At 43.6% G+C, this 13690-nt stretch overlaps 1 pseudogene; it reads left to right on the top strand.

The window, feature by feature from the left end:
* The first annotated feature begins 12246 nt into the window (after nucleotides 1–12246).
* On the top strand, nucleotides 12247–12457 carry LOC143964655 (U2 spliceosomal RNA; annotated as a pseudogene).
* The last annotated feature ends 1233 nt before the right edge of the window (nucleotides 12458–13690 follow it).

The following is a 13690-nucleotide window of genomic DNA, read 5'->3' as shown; positions in this document are numbered from 1 at the left end:
GTCCCCCCCCCAAACTCACGGATCGGATCGTTCCTCGGATCAGAGTCACAGATCGGATCATTTTTCGGATCAGCAAATAATAATTGAATTTGCAAAAACCTGTGAAAATTCCACCACCATATAGTCCCCACTGTAATATCCACAATCTCCCCACTGTAATATCCATGTCATCTCCCCCACTGTAATATTGGCTGAGTATGGCTGGGTACAGCTGAGCATGGCTGAGTACAGCTGGGTATCGCCGAGTATGGCTGGGTATTACCGAGTATTGCAGAGTATGGCAGAGTATGGCTGGGTATTACTGAGTATTGCAGAGTATGGCAGAGTATGGCTGGGTATTACTGAATATTGCAGAGTATGGCTGGGTATTACCGAGGATGGCAGAGTATGGCAGAATATGGCTGGGTATTACAGAGTATGGCAGAGTATGGCTGGGTATGGCAGAGTATGGCAGAGTATGGCTGGGTATGGCAGAGTATGGCTGGGTATGGCAGAGTATTGGCTGGGTATGGCAGAGTATTGTCAGGGTATTGCAGAATATTGGCAGGGTATTGCAGAGTATTGCAGAGCATTGGCAGGGTATTGGTAGGGTACTGCAGAGTATTGCATGATATTGCAGAGTATTGGCAGGGTATTGCAGAGTATTGGCAGGGTATTGGCAGGTACTGCAGAGTATTGCAGGGTATTGCAGAGTATTGGCATGGTATTGCAGAGTATTGGCATGGTATTGCAGAGTATTGGCATGGTATTGCAGAGTATTGGCAGAGTATGGAGGGCACTACAGATCCAGACCACAGCGCTGCTGCCATCCGATTTCTCCCCTCCACTGTACAGATCTGTACACAGAGGGGAGAGAAGAACCAGCATCATCATGACGCCGGTTTGTTTACAAGTGAACACTCCGTCATTTGACGGAGCAATCACATTGTAAACGGCCGACGGGTGCACCAAGATGGGCGCCACTCCGGAGCTAGGCCCGAAGCCACGGCCTTTCCTAAGGCTGAGGCTGCGGAGCGCTCCGTATCGTGGCGCGTGACGATCCGTTGCGCCCTAGTGGTGGTCGATGTAATTGCGGTAACGTCGCCCAAATAATGGGAACGGCGTTACCATGAGGGGAAGAGTAATCAGTTAGATTACTCGTTACCCTCTCTAAAGTAATGGCGTTAAGTAACGCCATTTACTTTAACTCAGTTACTTACATAACTGCTCAGGTGTGTCAACAGCATCTGTTTCAAGGGGTGGAATATGGCTTGGCTGGTTTGTACCCAAGGGGGGAGGCTTCCTGGAAGGATGTATCCACATGCAAAATGCGCGGCAACCCCAGGAACCATGGTCTTGCCAAGATAACTGCCAAAGTCACATGAGACGCCAGCATCTAATCGGATGCTGCCTCTCTGTGACCAAGGAGATCATAGAGGACCAAGGGTGCTCTCGACTTCCTCCTCCACCTACATTGCCACTGCAGTTGAGAGCCACCTGCAGTGGAGAAAATAGACTGCACCTGCCTACAGGTGTATATATACTCGGTATCATTATATGGTGCGATATGATCATTATTGGTGTATATATACTCGCTATCATTGTACAGTGCAGTGTGATCATTATTGGTGTATATATACTCGGTATCATTATACGGTGCGGTGTGATCATTATGGATGTATATATATTCATATCATTATATGGTGCGGTGTGATCATTATCGGTGTATATATACTCAGTATCATTATACGGTGCGATGTGATCATTATTGGTTTATATATACTCATATCATTATACAGTGCGGTGTGATCATTATCAGTGTATATATACTCGGTATCATTATATGGTGTGATGTGATCATTATCGGTGTATATATACTCTGTATCATTATGCGGTGCGGTCTGATCATTATCGGTGTATATACACTCGCTATCATTATGCGGTGTGATGTGATCATTATCGGTGTATATACACTCGCTATCATTATGCAGTGCGGTGTGATCATTATCGGTGTACAGTACATAGTATACTCAGTATCATTATACAGTGCGGTCTGATCATTATCGGTGTATATACACTCGCTATCATTATACAGTGCGGTGTGATCATTATCGGTGTATATACACTCGCTATCATTATGCGGTGCCGTGTGATCACTATCGGTGTATATATACTTGGTATCATTATACGTCGCGGTGTGATCATTATCGGTCTACAGTATATAGTATACTCGGTATCATTATACAGTGCGGTCTGATCATTATCGGTGTATATACACTCGCTATCATTATGCGGTGCGGTGTGATCATTATCAGTGTATATATACTCGGTATCATTATACAGTGCGGTGTGATCATTATCGGTGTATATACACTCGCTATCATTATACAGTGCGGTGTGATCATTATCGGTGTAGATATACTCGGTATCATTATACAGCGTGGTGTGATCATTATCGGTGTACAGTATATAGTATACTCTGCATCATTATCTATCGCTCTGCCTGGTTTCTTTATGTTCGTGTGAAATAGCAGTTATTTATATCATCACTTCCATCCTATAGCCAATGAAGGGGGATGATTATTCCTCATTTAATTCCCATAGGAAGAACCATGCAATTCCTTTATGCCTCAGTGACCTGCTATAAATGCAGACGCTCTCCTCTGTAGTTGAGCCATGCAGCACTGTGTACAGTATATGTGTAGTCAGCACCATGGACAGCTCCATAATGACACTCGGGATAAATGCTGTAATGACTTGTGTCATGGCTTCAACTAGACTCTGCCTCTTTTGGAACCAAATCCCTTTGTCCCTCTTTCCTCTTCAGTTGTTCCTTTTTTTGATCTGATGTATTTATACATAAAAAAAAAAAACAATATTTAATTACCAAAAATGTTCTGCTGGCACAAAATGTTTCATTCCAACCCTAAATTTTTGCATTTGTTATTTTGAAAAGCCAGCTTACAGGAGGAGAGGTTATGGTGAAAAATAAAGCCCTTGTGGGTTTAGCCAATCATTTTGCCTATGAATTCTTCAGGACCCATATAAACTATTGCATGTGTTACTACATGCCCTACCACAACACGTTACATGCATTGGCATAATGTGACACCATTAATTTGAATGGCACTCCAATGCATCTTGCTGACGGGCATGCACCATTTTTTAGGCAGTGCACCTTGTGGCACATTAGTGCTTGCCTTTGACAAGCCTTTGACAAGAATTGCATTGCACTGCAATGTTTGTACATTGCAAGGTGTGTTGGGTGGTTCAGAATAAATGCAACCTCATTGCAGTAACTTATTTTAAAGAGGATCTTCAGTGTCCCCCCCCCCCCCCCCAAAAAAAAATCAAAAGTCAGAAGCTACAAATGCTGTAGCTGATGACTTTTAACGACTTCAGCCCAGACAGATTTTACCCCCTTCATAACCAGGCCAGTTTTTTCTATTTAGCGCTGCAATATTTTAACTGATAATTGCAAACGCTGTACCCAAATAACAAAATTGTGATGTAGATGGAAGGAAAAAAAAGACCGAAAAGTTTGAAAAAAAGCCATTTTTTTTCTTACTTTCTGCTATAAAACATATCCAATAAAAAAAAAAATCAAATTTCTTCATAAATGTTGTCCAAAATGTATTCTGCTACAAGTCTTTGATTAAAAAAAAATCCTAATAATTGATTGGTTTGCGTGAAGGTTTTAGCACCTACAAACTATGGTATATATTCTGGAATTTTTTTCATTTTTTTTATACTAATAATAGTGGTGATCAGTAACTTATAATGGGACTGCGATAGTGTGGCATACAATCTGACACTAACTGATGCTGGGGGGAGCTGACTAACTGCCACTGACATCAACAATGACATTAAAACAGCGATCAGTGATAATATTAAACACGGTCACTTTACTAATGACACTGGCTGGGAAGAGGTTAACATCTAGGACGAGCAAGGGGTTAAATGTGTGCCTAACTATGTGTAATGTAAAGTGTGCTGCTTTTACTAATGGTTTGCAGGGATGAGAAACAGAGAGATCGTTCTATCTTTACAGAGCTCTGTGTTGATTATCAACGCATAGCTGTGGGCTGTGATTATACATAGCCGATTGGCATATCCCAGCTGTGAATCATTGGGCAGGACTTGCTGAGAGGCTCCCTCTGTGTACATTCACAGCGGGTGTCAGCCGGAAGGCGAGCATGCACATGCCCTAAACCCAGAAGTAGACATCGTTGTACGGGTACGTCACTTTGCCTAGACCAGACGTCTGTCTGCAGTACATTGGAAAGTGGTTAATATAAGGAAACTAGCCTGTCCAAGGGTCCAGCACTGTCCTAACCTGAGCCAGTTCTTCACCAGGCTTCGGGTCCCTGGCACGTTTACACATGTAAGCCAGTTATGAGTCCTAGCAGCTTCACAGCTGACTTCCTACTGCGCATGCACAAGTTGCGCTGCGTTTTGTGAATGCTCCTGCAGCTTTCTGAGAACTTTTTAACATGACCTAGAAAAACCTCCCCTCAGAATGCCTAGGCTAAAGTGGGAAAGGGTACCTGTCAAAACTAGGTACCCAATCCCCCCCCCCAAAAAAAAAATTGTGTGAGAGGGTGGGGGTTGGTTGCAGAGGAAGCAGAAAAGCATAACTTCCCCTTTTTGGGTGAAGTTACACTTTAAGTGCATTGCTGCATGTTGCAGTAAAGTGTGCATTACACCAACTCAATGCACTTCTGCTGGTGTAAATGACCCCTCATGGTCTGTGTATTTGGCAGAGGGGCATGAGGTTGTCCTTCGCTCAGATACTTTCTGCTAAACAGCGTGTCTCACTCTTATCAAAGGAGATTGAAGGGTGTGCTGTATATGTAACATGTCCGTCCAGCTGTAGAACATCTAAAAGTGTCATTGTGGCCTCCCAGCCATCCTGAGACCTGTAGCTTCCCAACTGGAGGCTGCAACATAGAGCGTTCTCTGGGACTCATTTCTAAATCTGTGACCTAAGTGAAAACAGTCTGTTGTCATAGCAACCAGGCAGATGCTTGCCTGTGATTATGGGCCTGCTTTAGTTGGGTGCTGTGGGAATATCTTTAAAGGGATAGGTTACCTTTACCACAAAACTGCCTGTGCAGATAAAGGGCATCTGTAGATAAAAACAAACTGTGTAGCTCTGACTAAAGTTGAATAAAGCTCTTGCTATAGGTGTAGGCCATTTACATACCTTATGAAGCCTGAGTGCAATACTCCCAGGATGTTACTAATTACTCCCTGGACATTGCTAAGTATTCCCAGGACGTTGCTAAGTACTCCCAGGACATTGCTAAGTACTCCCAGGTCATTGCTACGTACTCCCAGGACGTTGCTAAGTACTCCCAGGACATTGCTAAGTACTCCCAGGTCATTGCTACGTACTCCCAGGATGTTGCTAAGTACTCCCAGGACATTGCAAAGTACTCCCAGGGCGTTGCTAAGTACTCCCAGGATGTTGCTAAGTACTCCCAGGACGTTGCTAAGTAAGGCCTAGTCATCACTGTTCACCTCTACCATCACAGGAGTTAGCTCTCAAACGCTGAGCTCAGAGCTACTCCATCAGGGGAAAGAGAGTATGTGAGGGGGGTTTGAATCAGAGAAAGAGCTCACTCCTGTGATGGTAGAGGTGAGTAGTGACTAGGCCTCACTTAGCAACTTTCTGGAAGTACTTAGCAATGTCTGGGAGTATTCCATTTATGCTTCATAAGGAAAGTCAATGGCCTACACCTATAGCAAGGGTATTATTCAACTTTAGTCAGAGCTACAGAGTTTGTTTTAATCTGCAAACATCCCTTACCTGCATAGGCAGGTTTTTTGTAAAGGTGAACTATCCTTTTAATTTCCCACCTATGAAAGCCAGTATGATAAGGGGGCTTATGCAGCAAGGAGCAGATCACAATGAAGTAACAAGAACAACCAATCAGAACTTTACCTTCGCCCATCCAACTCCAACCAAGTGAAATCTGATTGGTTGCTATGGTTACCGCACTTGGAGTATCCTCATTGCTATTTGTACTGCAGGCTCTAATCTAGTGAACATGCCACTCAAAGATGTCATTACTGTACAATCTGAGGAACAGCAAGGGGCTGTGTTACCTACTAATTCATCCCATGGGTGTTCAATGGGGGGTTGAGGTGAGAGCCTTGAGCACGACACTTCCTCCACAACAAACTCATCAAACCATGTCTGTATGGAGCTGGTGATGGAACAGAAAAGGGTCTTCACCAACTGGAAGCACACAACCTGTGGCCCAGATGCTGCATGCAGCCCTATGGCACTTATTTTTACAAGGCCTCAGGGCCCCTGTTGACAGTAGTCTAGTCCGTTTTCCCATCCCAGGCACTTACTAATACAGGCTCTACATGGGTCGTATTCCGAACGATTTGTTGATCGAAAATTATTGCATTTTGTTATCCTATGGTGCCACCATTGATTTAGAAAATTCCACCAACCAAGCCTTCAATTTTCACCTCATGTTGTTATGAAAAACAAAAATCTTGGGCCAGAAATCTTCTTTTCTTTCACAGCTCATGCGCATTTCTTTTTCAATTATATTTTCTTTTATCTCTAATCATGAACCTTGCTGAGAATAGTATCAAATTTGGTACAAGTAATTTTTTAGGGGGCACAGATATGGAAGCATTGATTTTTAAAGAGGCTGTAATAGCAGTGATCTATGCTCTAGCAGTCTTTAAGGCCTACTTATAAAACATTTGTTACACAAATATCAGAAACATGCAAACTGAATTAACATTCATCATATGGAAACAAATAGAGCAGGTAGTATGGAACTATACTGCACAAATCAAACCAAGAAATAATATTATGATAAAATCTTCAAAATTTATTAACAAAACAGTTTAAAAAGTCATATCAAAAAGACATAGGGGGTTATTTACTAAAGGAAAATCCACTTTGCACTGCAAGTACACTTGGAAGTAAAGTCGCTGTGGATCCGGGGGGGGGGGGGGGTCATGCAAGGAAAATAAAAAACAGCATTTTAGCTTGCACATTATTGGATGATAAAGTCAGCAGAGCTTCCCCTCATTTCAGATCTACCCCTTAGATTTACAGCGACTGCACTTCCACATAGGCTTAAACCCATAAACGTGGTCCGTAAACTGTTTATAGCGGCATAGAATTGAATCCCGACGTGTTTAGCTCTATGTATTGGGCTTCTTCAGGGGTTGTTATAGGCTTGGGGTCTCCGCCTTCCTGTATTCCTGATATAACACTTAGAACAATAGTCACAATTTTATTCAATGAATGATGAAGTGCTGAATCCACTGCAAAGCCTTCAGGTGGCCACGGGAAGCAGATAGGGACTAGATTAAATTAAGATGTGTAATTGAATGACAGCAGGGGCAGGGACCACAGCGGGTTGGTTCAGGTATTAAACTGCAGCAGATCCTGTGGGCTGTGTATTTCCCTGCATGTCTCCAGCTGGAGACATGCAGGGACACACGCAGGCCACAGGATCTCTTGCTAATATCTGAACCAACCCGTTCTGTGGTCCCTGCCAGTATAGTCCCATCCTATTTGCTCTATCTGTTTCCATAACCCAGGGATGAAGTGCTCTGTATTGTGACAACCTATCCACGTTAGTTTACATTCTAACATTCATCATATGGTTTAGAAATAGATTACCTCCTTGATCATCAGCTCCATCTAGTGGCCAAAATGAGCTATATTTTCTCATTGAGGTATTTTAGAAAACTATACCTCATTTTGGCCACTAGATGGACCTGATGATACATGAGCTAATCTATTCAAAAACACATGGTGACATTTAGTTCAGCTTGCACGATTGTTTATGACCATCACTAGTCTAAAATGTCTTATATGATGTAGCGTAAAAGCATATCTAAAATGGCAGCTAACATAGAGCAATAGGATGCAGAGAAAATGTGCATGAATGTCAAATATCAAAATTTCTGTACTGGTATATGCATATTTGTAAATTCCACGGCCTGCTCTTTCTCAGTTTTTTTTTATTATTTTGTTAAATGAGGAACTAATCAATTGTGAAACAGCTAAACCTCCCAGTAATATAGGATAGGATAGATAGGGAGGGAATGTTTAGAGCTGCTGGAGCATTGCAGAATGTGAGGGATTACAAATGTAAAAGAAGTAATTTAGCAGCAGATGACAGGGATGAATAAGCAGAAATTGTCTGCTATGGATGGTCTCCCCCTTCCCGCCGCTGTCCTTGTCACTGACCCCTCCAGCCATACAATGCTGGGGAAGACAGATAGGGGGTCTGACCTTCTTTTGTCCTTTTAACGGCTGGGTCAAGAGTTGGTGGTCCATGACAGTTAGCGTTTTGGTATCATTCACTGGGCTTTGTGTGCTGCATTTATATATATATATATATATATATATATATATATATATATATACACACACACACACACACACACACAGTATGTATATATACAGTTGTGCTCATAAGTTTACATACCCTGGCAAAATTTATGATTTCTTGTCCATTTTTCTGAGAATATGAATGATAACACAAAAACTTTTCTTTCACTCGTGGTTAGTGTTTGGCTGAAGCCATTTATTATACAATCAACTGTGTTTACTCTTTTTAAATCATAATGGCAACAAAAAGTACCCAAATGACCCTGATCAAATGTTTCCATGTCCCAGTTCTTAATACTGTGTATTGCCCCCTAACATCAATGACAGCTTGAAGTCTTTTGTGGTATTTGTGGATGAGGCTCTTTATCTTCTCAGATGGTAAAGCTGCCCATTCCTCTTGGCAAAAAGCCCCCAGTTCTGGTAAATTCTTGGGCTGTCTTGCATGATCTGCACATTTGAGATCTCCTCAAAGTGGCTCAATGATATTGAGGTCAAGAGACTGAGATGGCCTCTCCAGAACCTTCACTTTATTCTGCTGTGGCCAATGACAGGTCGACTTGGGCTGGCGTTTTGGATCATTGTCATGTTGGAATGTCCAAATACGTCCCATGCACAGCTTCCTGGCTGATGAATGCAAATGTTTCTCCAGTATTTTTTGATAACATACTGCATTCATCTTGCCATCAATTTTGACCAAATCTCCTGTGCCTTTGTAGCTCACACATCCCCAAAACATCAGCGATCCACCTCCGTATTTCACAGTAGGAATGGTGAACCTTTCATCATAGGCCTTGTTGACTCTTCTCTAAATGAAGCGTTTATGGTTGTGGCCAAAAAGCTCAATTACTCATTACTCCAAATGACTTTGTGGCAGAAGGTTTGAGGCTTGTCTCTGTCTGGCCAATGTAAGCGGGATAATTTTTGGCATTTGCGTAGTAATGTCTTCTGTGACTCGACCATGCAGCCCATCTTTCTTCAAGTGCCTCCTTATTGTGCGTCTTGAAACAACCACACCACATGTTTTCAGAGAGTCCTGTATTTCACCTGAAGTTATTTGTGGGTTTTTCTTTGCATCCAGAACAATTTTCCTGGCAATTGTGGCTGAAATTTTAGTTGGTCTACCTGACCGTGATTGTTTTTCAACCGAACCCCTCATTTTCCACTTCTTGATTAGAGTTTGAACACTGCTGATTGTCATTCTCAATTCCTTAGATATATATTTTTTATTGCTTTCCGGTTTTATACAGTTCAACTACCTTTTCCCACAGATCCTTTGACAATTCTTTTGCTTTCCCCATGACTCAGAATCCAGAAACATCAGCACTGGATGAAAGATGCAAGGGTCTGTCAGAAACTCAGTGACCTTTTATACACACACGCTAATTACAAGCAAACAGTTCGCAGGTGAGGATAATTACCTTTAATAGCCATTCAAAACCCTTTGTGTCAACTTGTTTGCATGTTATCAGGCCAAAATCACGAGGGTATGTAAACTTTTGATCAGGGCCATTTGGGTAGTTTCTGTTGCCATTATGATTTAAAAAGAGTAAACACAGTTGATTGACAATAAATGGCTTCAGACAAACACTAACCATGAGTGAAAGAAATGTTTTTGTGTTATTCATATTCTCTGCAACATGGCCAAGAAATCATAAATTCTGCCAGGGTATGTAAACTTATGAGCACAACTGTATATATCTTTTTTGTATAGTGCAACACATATTGCAGTACAGAGTATGTAGAACCATTCACCTCCTATTGTCACAGCAGCTAACAGTTGAAATCACATCTGCTGACTTGTTCTGTCTCAATGATAAGTCAGACTCTGAATTTCCCAACATTTTCTCCCAACTTTGTGAGATGAGAGGGACAGCCTTTAGCACAAGGTACATATCCAAAGTACACACTCACTGTCAGGCCCCATTTACGCAGACAAAGAATAAATAAAGTTGACGTTTAATCTACTTATATTTTGCCAATTATATCATTGAGGCTAATCTGAGCTTTGAATGTACAGGAACTGGAGCTGATTTAAGATCTGAATGTGCAGGAATTTTGACTGATCAGGAGTCTGAAGGTCCAAAAATTGGAGATGATCTGAGACCTAAAGTCCATTCATTGAAGCTGATCTGGGGTCTGAAGGTACAGGAATTGGGGTTGATCTGAGGTCTGAAGGTGCAGAGACTTGGGCTGATCTGAGGTCTGAAAGTGCAGGTATTGGGGCTGAGCTAATGTGTAAAACTGCAGGAATTAGGGAAGATTTGGTGCCTTAAGGTGCAGGACTTGGGGCTGATTTGAGGTCTGAATATTCCGGAATTGGGGCTGACCTTAGAGTGCAGGAATTGGGTATGATTTAAGGTTTGCAGCTGCAGAAACGGGGGGGGGGGAGGGGTGGCCAGATGTATGAAAGTGGTGCAGGAACGGTGGCAAATCACAGGACTGAAAGTGCAGGAATTGCAGCTGATCTCAGGTACAATGGTGCAAGAATTGGGGCTGATCTGAGGCCTGAAGGTACAGGAATTGGGGCTGATCTTAAGTCTACATGTGCAAGGATTGGGGTTGATCTCATGTATGAAAGTGTAGGAATTGAGGCAGATTTGGGTTCTGAAGGTGCAAGACTCTGGGCTGATCTGAGGTCTGCAGGTGCAGGAATTGAAGCTGACCTGATGTTTGATAGTGCAGGAGGCAGATTTGGGTTCTGAAGATGCAGGAATCGGGCCTGATCTGAGTTCTGAAGGTGCAGGAATCAGGGCTGATCTGAGGTCTGAAGGTGCAGGAATTGGGACTGACCTGAGGTAGGTTTGTGCAGGAATTAGGGATAATCTGGAAACTAAAGGTGCAGAGTTTGGGACTGCTCTAGTGAAGGATGGTGCAGGAATTCAGACTGTTCTGAGGTGCAAAGGTGCGTGAACTGTGCATGATCTGAAGTATAAAGGGGCTGATCTGAGGCCTGAAGGTGCAGGAATTGGGACTGATCTTAAGTCTGCATGTGCAAGGATTGGGGTTGATCTGATGTATGAAAGTGCAGGAATTGAGGCTGATTTGGGTTCTGAAGGTGCAGGACTCAGGGCTGATCTGAGGTCTGCAGGTGCAGGAATTAAAGCTGACCTGATGCTTGAAAGTGCAGGAATTGGGGAAGACCAGGGGTCTGAAGGTGCAGGAATCGGGCCTGATCTGGGGCCTGAAAGTGCAGCAATCTGGGCTCATCTGCGGTCTGAAGGTGCAGGCATCAGGGCTGATCTGAGGTCTGAAGTTAAAGGAATAAGGGCTGATCTGATGTCTGAAGGTGCAGGAATTGGGACTGACCTGAGGTATGATAGTGCAGGAATTGGGGATAATCTGGAAACTAAAGGTGCAAGGTTTGCAGGATGGTGCAGGAATTCAGAGTGTTCTGAGGTATAAAGGTGCATGAACTGGGCATGATCTGAGGTATGAAAGTGCATGAACTAGGCATGATCTGAGGTCTGAAGGTGCATGAATTGGGCGTAGTCTGAGGTATGAAGGTGCCAGAATTGATGCTGATCTGAAGTGTGAAGGCGCAGTAATTGGGGCTGATCTGAGGTGTGAAGGAGCATGCATTGGGGGTGATCTAAATATAAACATGATTAGTGTGTGCTCCAGTTAATATATTAACTAATAAGTTTAACTTACCATTAGCCTTATAACTGAGTGCAAAATTTGAAAACAAATGATGACTATAGCACGCTATTGTTCACTGGCACGCAGGTTGTCTAATGCAGTGTTTCCTAAACAGGGTACGGCGCTTTCGCCTTGGCTGCCATGATGTGAGGAATCTATGGTGATGGGGGGACCACTGACATGATGTTAATTTCATTGAGGCGGTTGTGTGTATCATCCCGCTTTCAGTTTTACCATTGATAAGTAGCATCACTTCTCAGCCTTTTGGCTAAGACAAGTGTAGTATCTGTTCTTATCAGTCATTAGGGAAATAACTCTGACCCCCTTCACCAATTTGGGGGGGCCAGTTAGTATTTCCTTGATGTAATTATGTGGGAACGGTGAAAGTATCTTTTTTTTCTCGAGGGTTGATTCTGGCCTTGTGCACAAGGCTTGCCCCTAGTTGTAGGCAAGGCTATCCCCAAGCTCTCCTGGTAGGGATGGGGCTGCACTGCTCTGGCCGGGGGCCGGGCTTTGAAAGAAGCCTGTGGTGTATGTGCCCCTGGAGTGGCAGTCCAGGGGTGCCATAGTTCTCATTGTGTATGGGGTACACTTTGAGTTTTTTGCCAAATGGTCACTGCACTATCATACTTTTTGATTCCTGGCCGAAGGGCCTGCCGTGGTATTTCACCATGGCACTTTGCACTTACCCCCTTTTATTGTCCCCTTTTTTATGTGTTTGGCACTTTTTGCACAGTATACTTTCAGTGCACGATTAGTAGGGTGTAGGTCATTGGACCTGCCCTCAAAGTCTTGGGAGGGGGTGGATATGGCCTTCTGGCTTTATTCGCCCTCTCTCATGGGGTTTCCCTTTGGGGAAGCCCCACCTAGTACTTGGGGTTGGTCTGTTTTCGGCAGACCTCCCAGAGAAAGGGGTCTGCCTGGTTTCGACTAGGTGGGATAGTGAGTACCTCAGTCCCTGTCAGGAGCCTTGCTATGACTAAGCACCGTGTTCGGTGTGAAACATGTCAGCGGCTGTACAGTTAGTCTGTTTACCACATCTGATGGCAGGTGGCAAACCACATCTGGTGGCAGGTGGCAATCCACATCTGGCAGGAGGTGATGTGGCAAATGACAAACCACATCTGGTGGCAGGTGGCAATCCACATCTGGTTGCAGGCAACAAGGCAAGTGACAATCCACATCTGGTGGCAGGTGACGTGGCAAGTGACAAACTGCATTTGGAGGCAGGCGACGTGGAAAGTATAAATCCAAATCTGGTGGCAGGTAAGGTGGCAAGTGACACTCTGCATCTGGTGGCAGATTCTGCATTATGGTGAGAGTAAGTATTTCATTTTATATTACAATGTAATGATAGAAATAATGTGCTTCAATCATCCTGACACCATATCAGCCATGGTGCTGTGATGATTGAAGTGCTAACACCAGCCATTTCCCTGACAAATTGCCTGCAAAAAGCCGCATAAACCCCACCCGGGCCTTGACACACGTTTATTCCACAACGCCAGTCCACGGGGCCAAAAAGGTTGGAGACCACTGCTACGTGCATGGAGAGAGGGGTCGCGGCCTACCACGCGGTGCACCACCTTCAAACTTGTACCAGAGGGGCCTAGCTCTGCTGTTTTGTCATCATACATCCATCCAGCATCATTCTGGTCGTCTGCCAGTCAGTGTACCAAGCAGTGCTGGGAC

Source organism: Lithobates pipiens, unplaced genomic scaffold (genome assembly GCF_037356315.1).
Source record: "Lithobates pipiens isolate NorthernLeopardFrog02 unplaced genomic scaffold, aLitPip1_a1.2 Scaffold_8, whole genome shotgun sequence".
In the NCBI taxonomy this organism is placed as follows: domain Eukaryota; kingdom Metazoa; phylum Chordata; class Amphibia; order Anura; family Ranidae; genus Lithobates; species Lithobates pipiens.
This window is presented reverse-complemented; position numbering and strand designations above follow the sequence as displayed.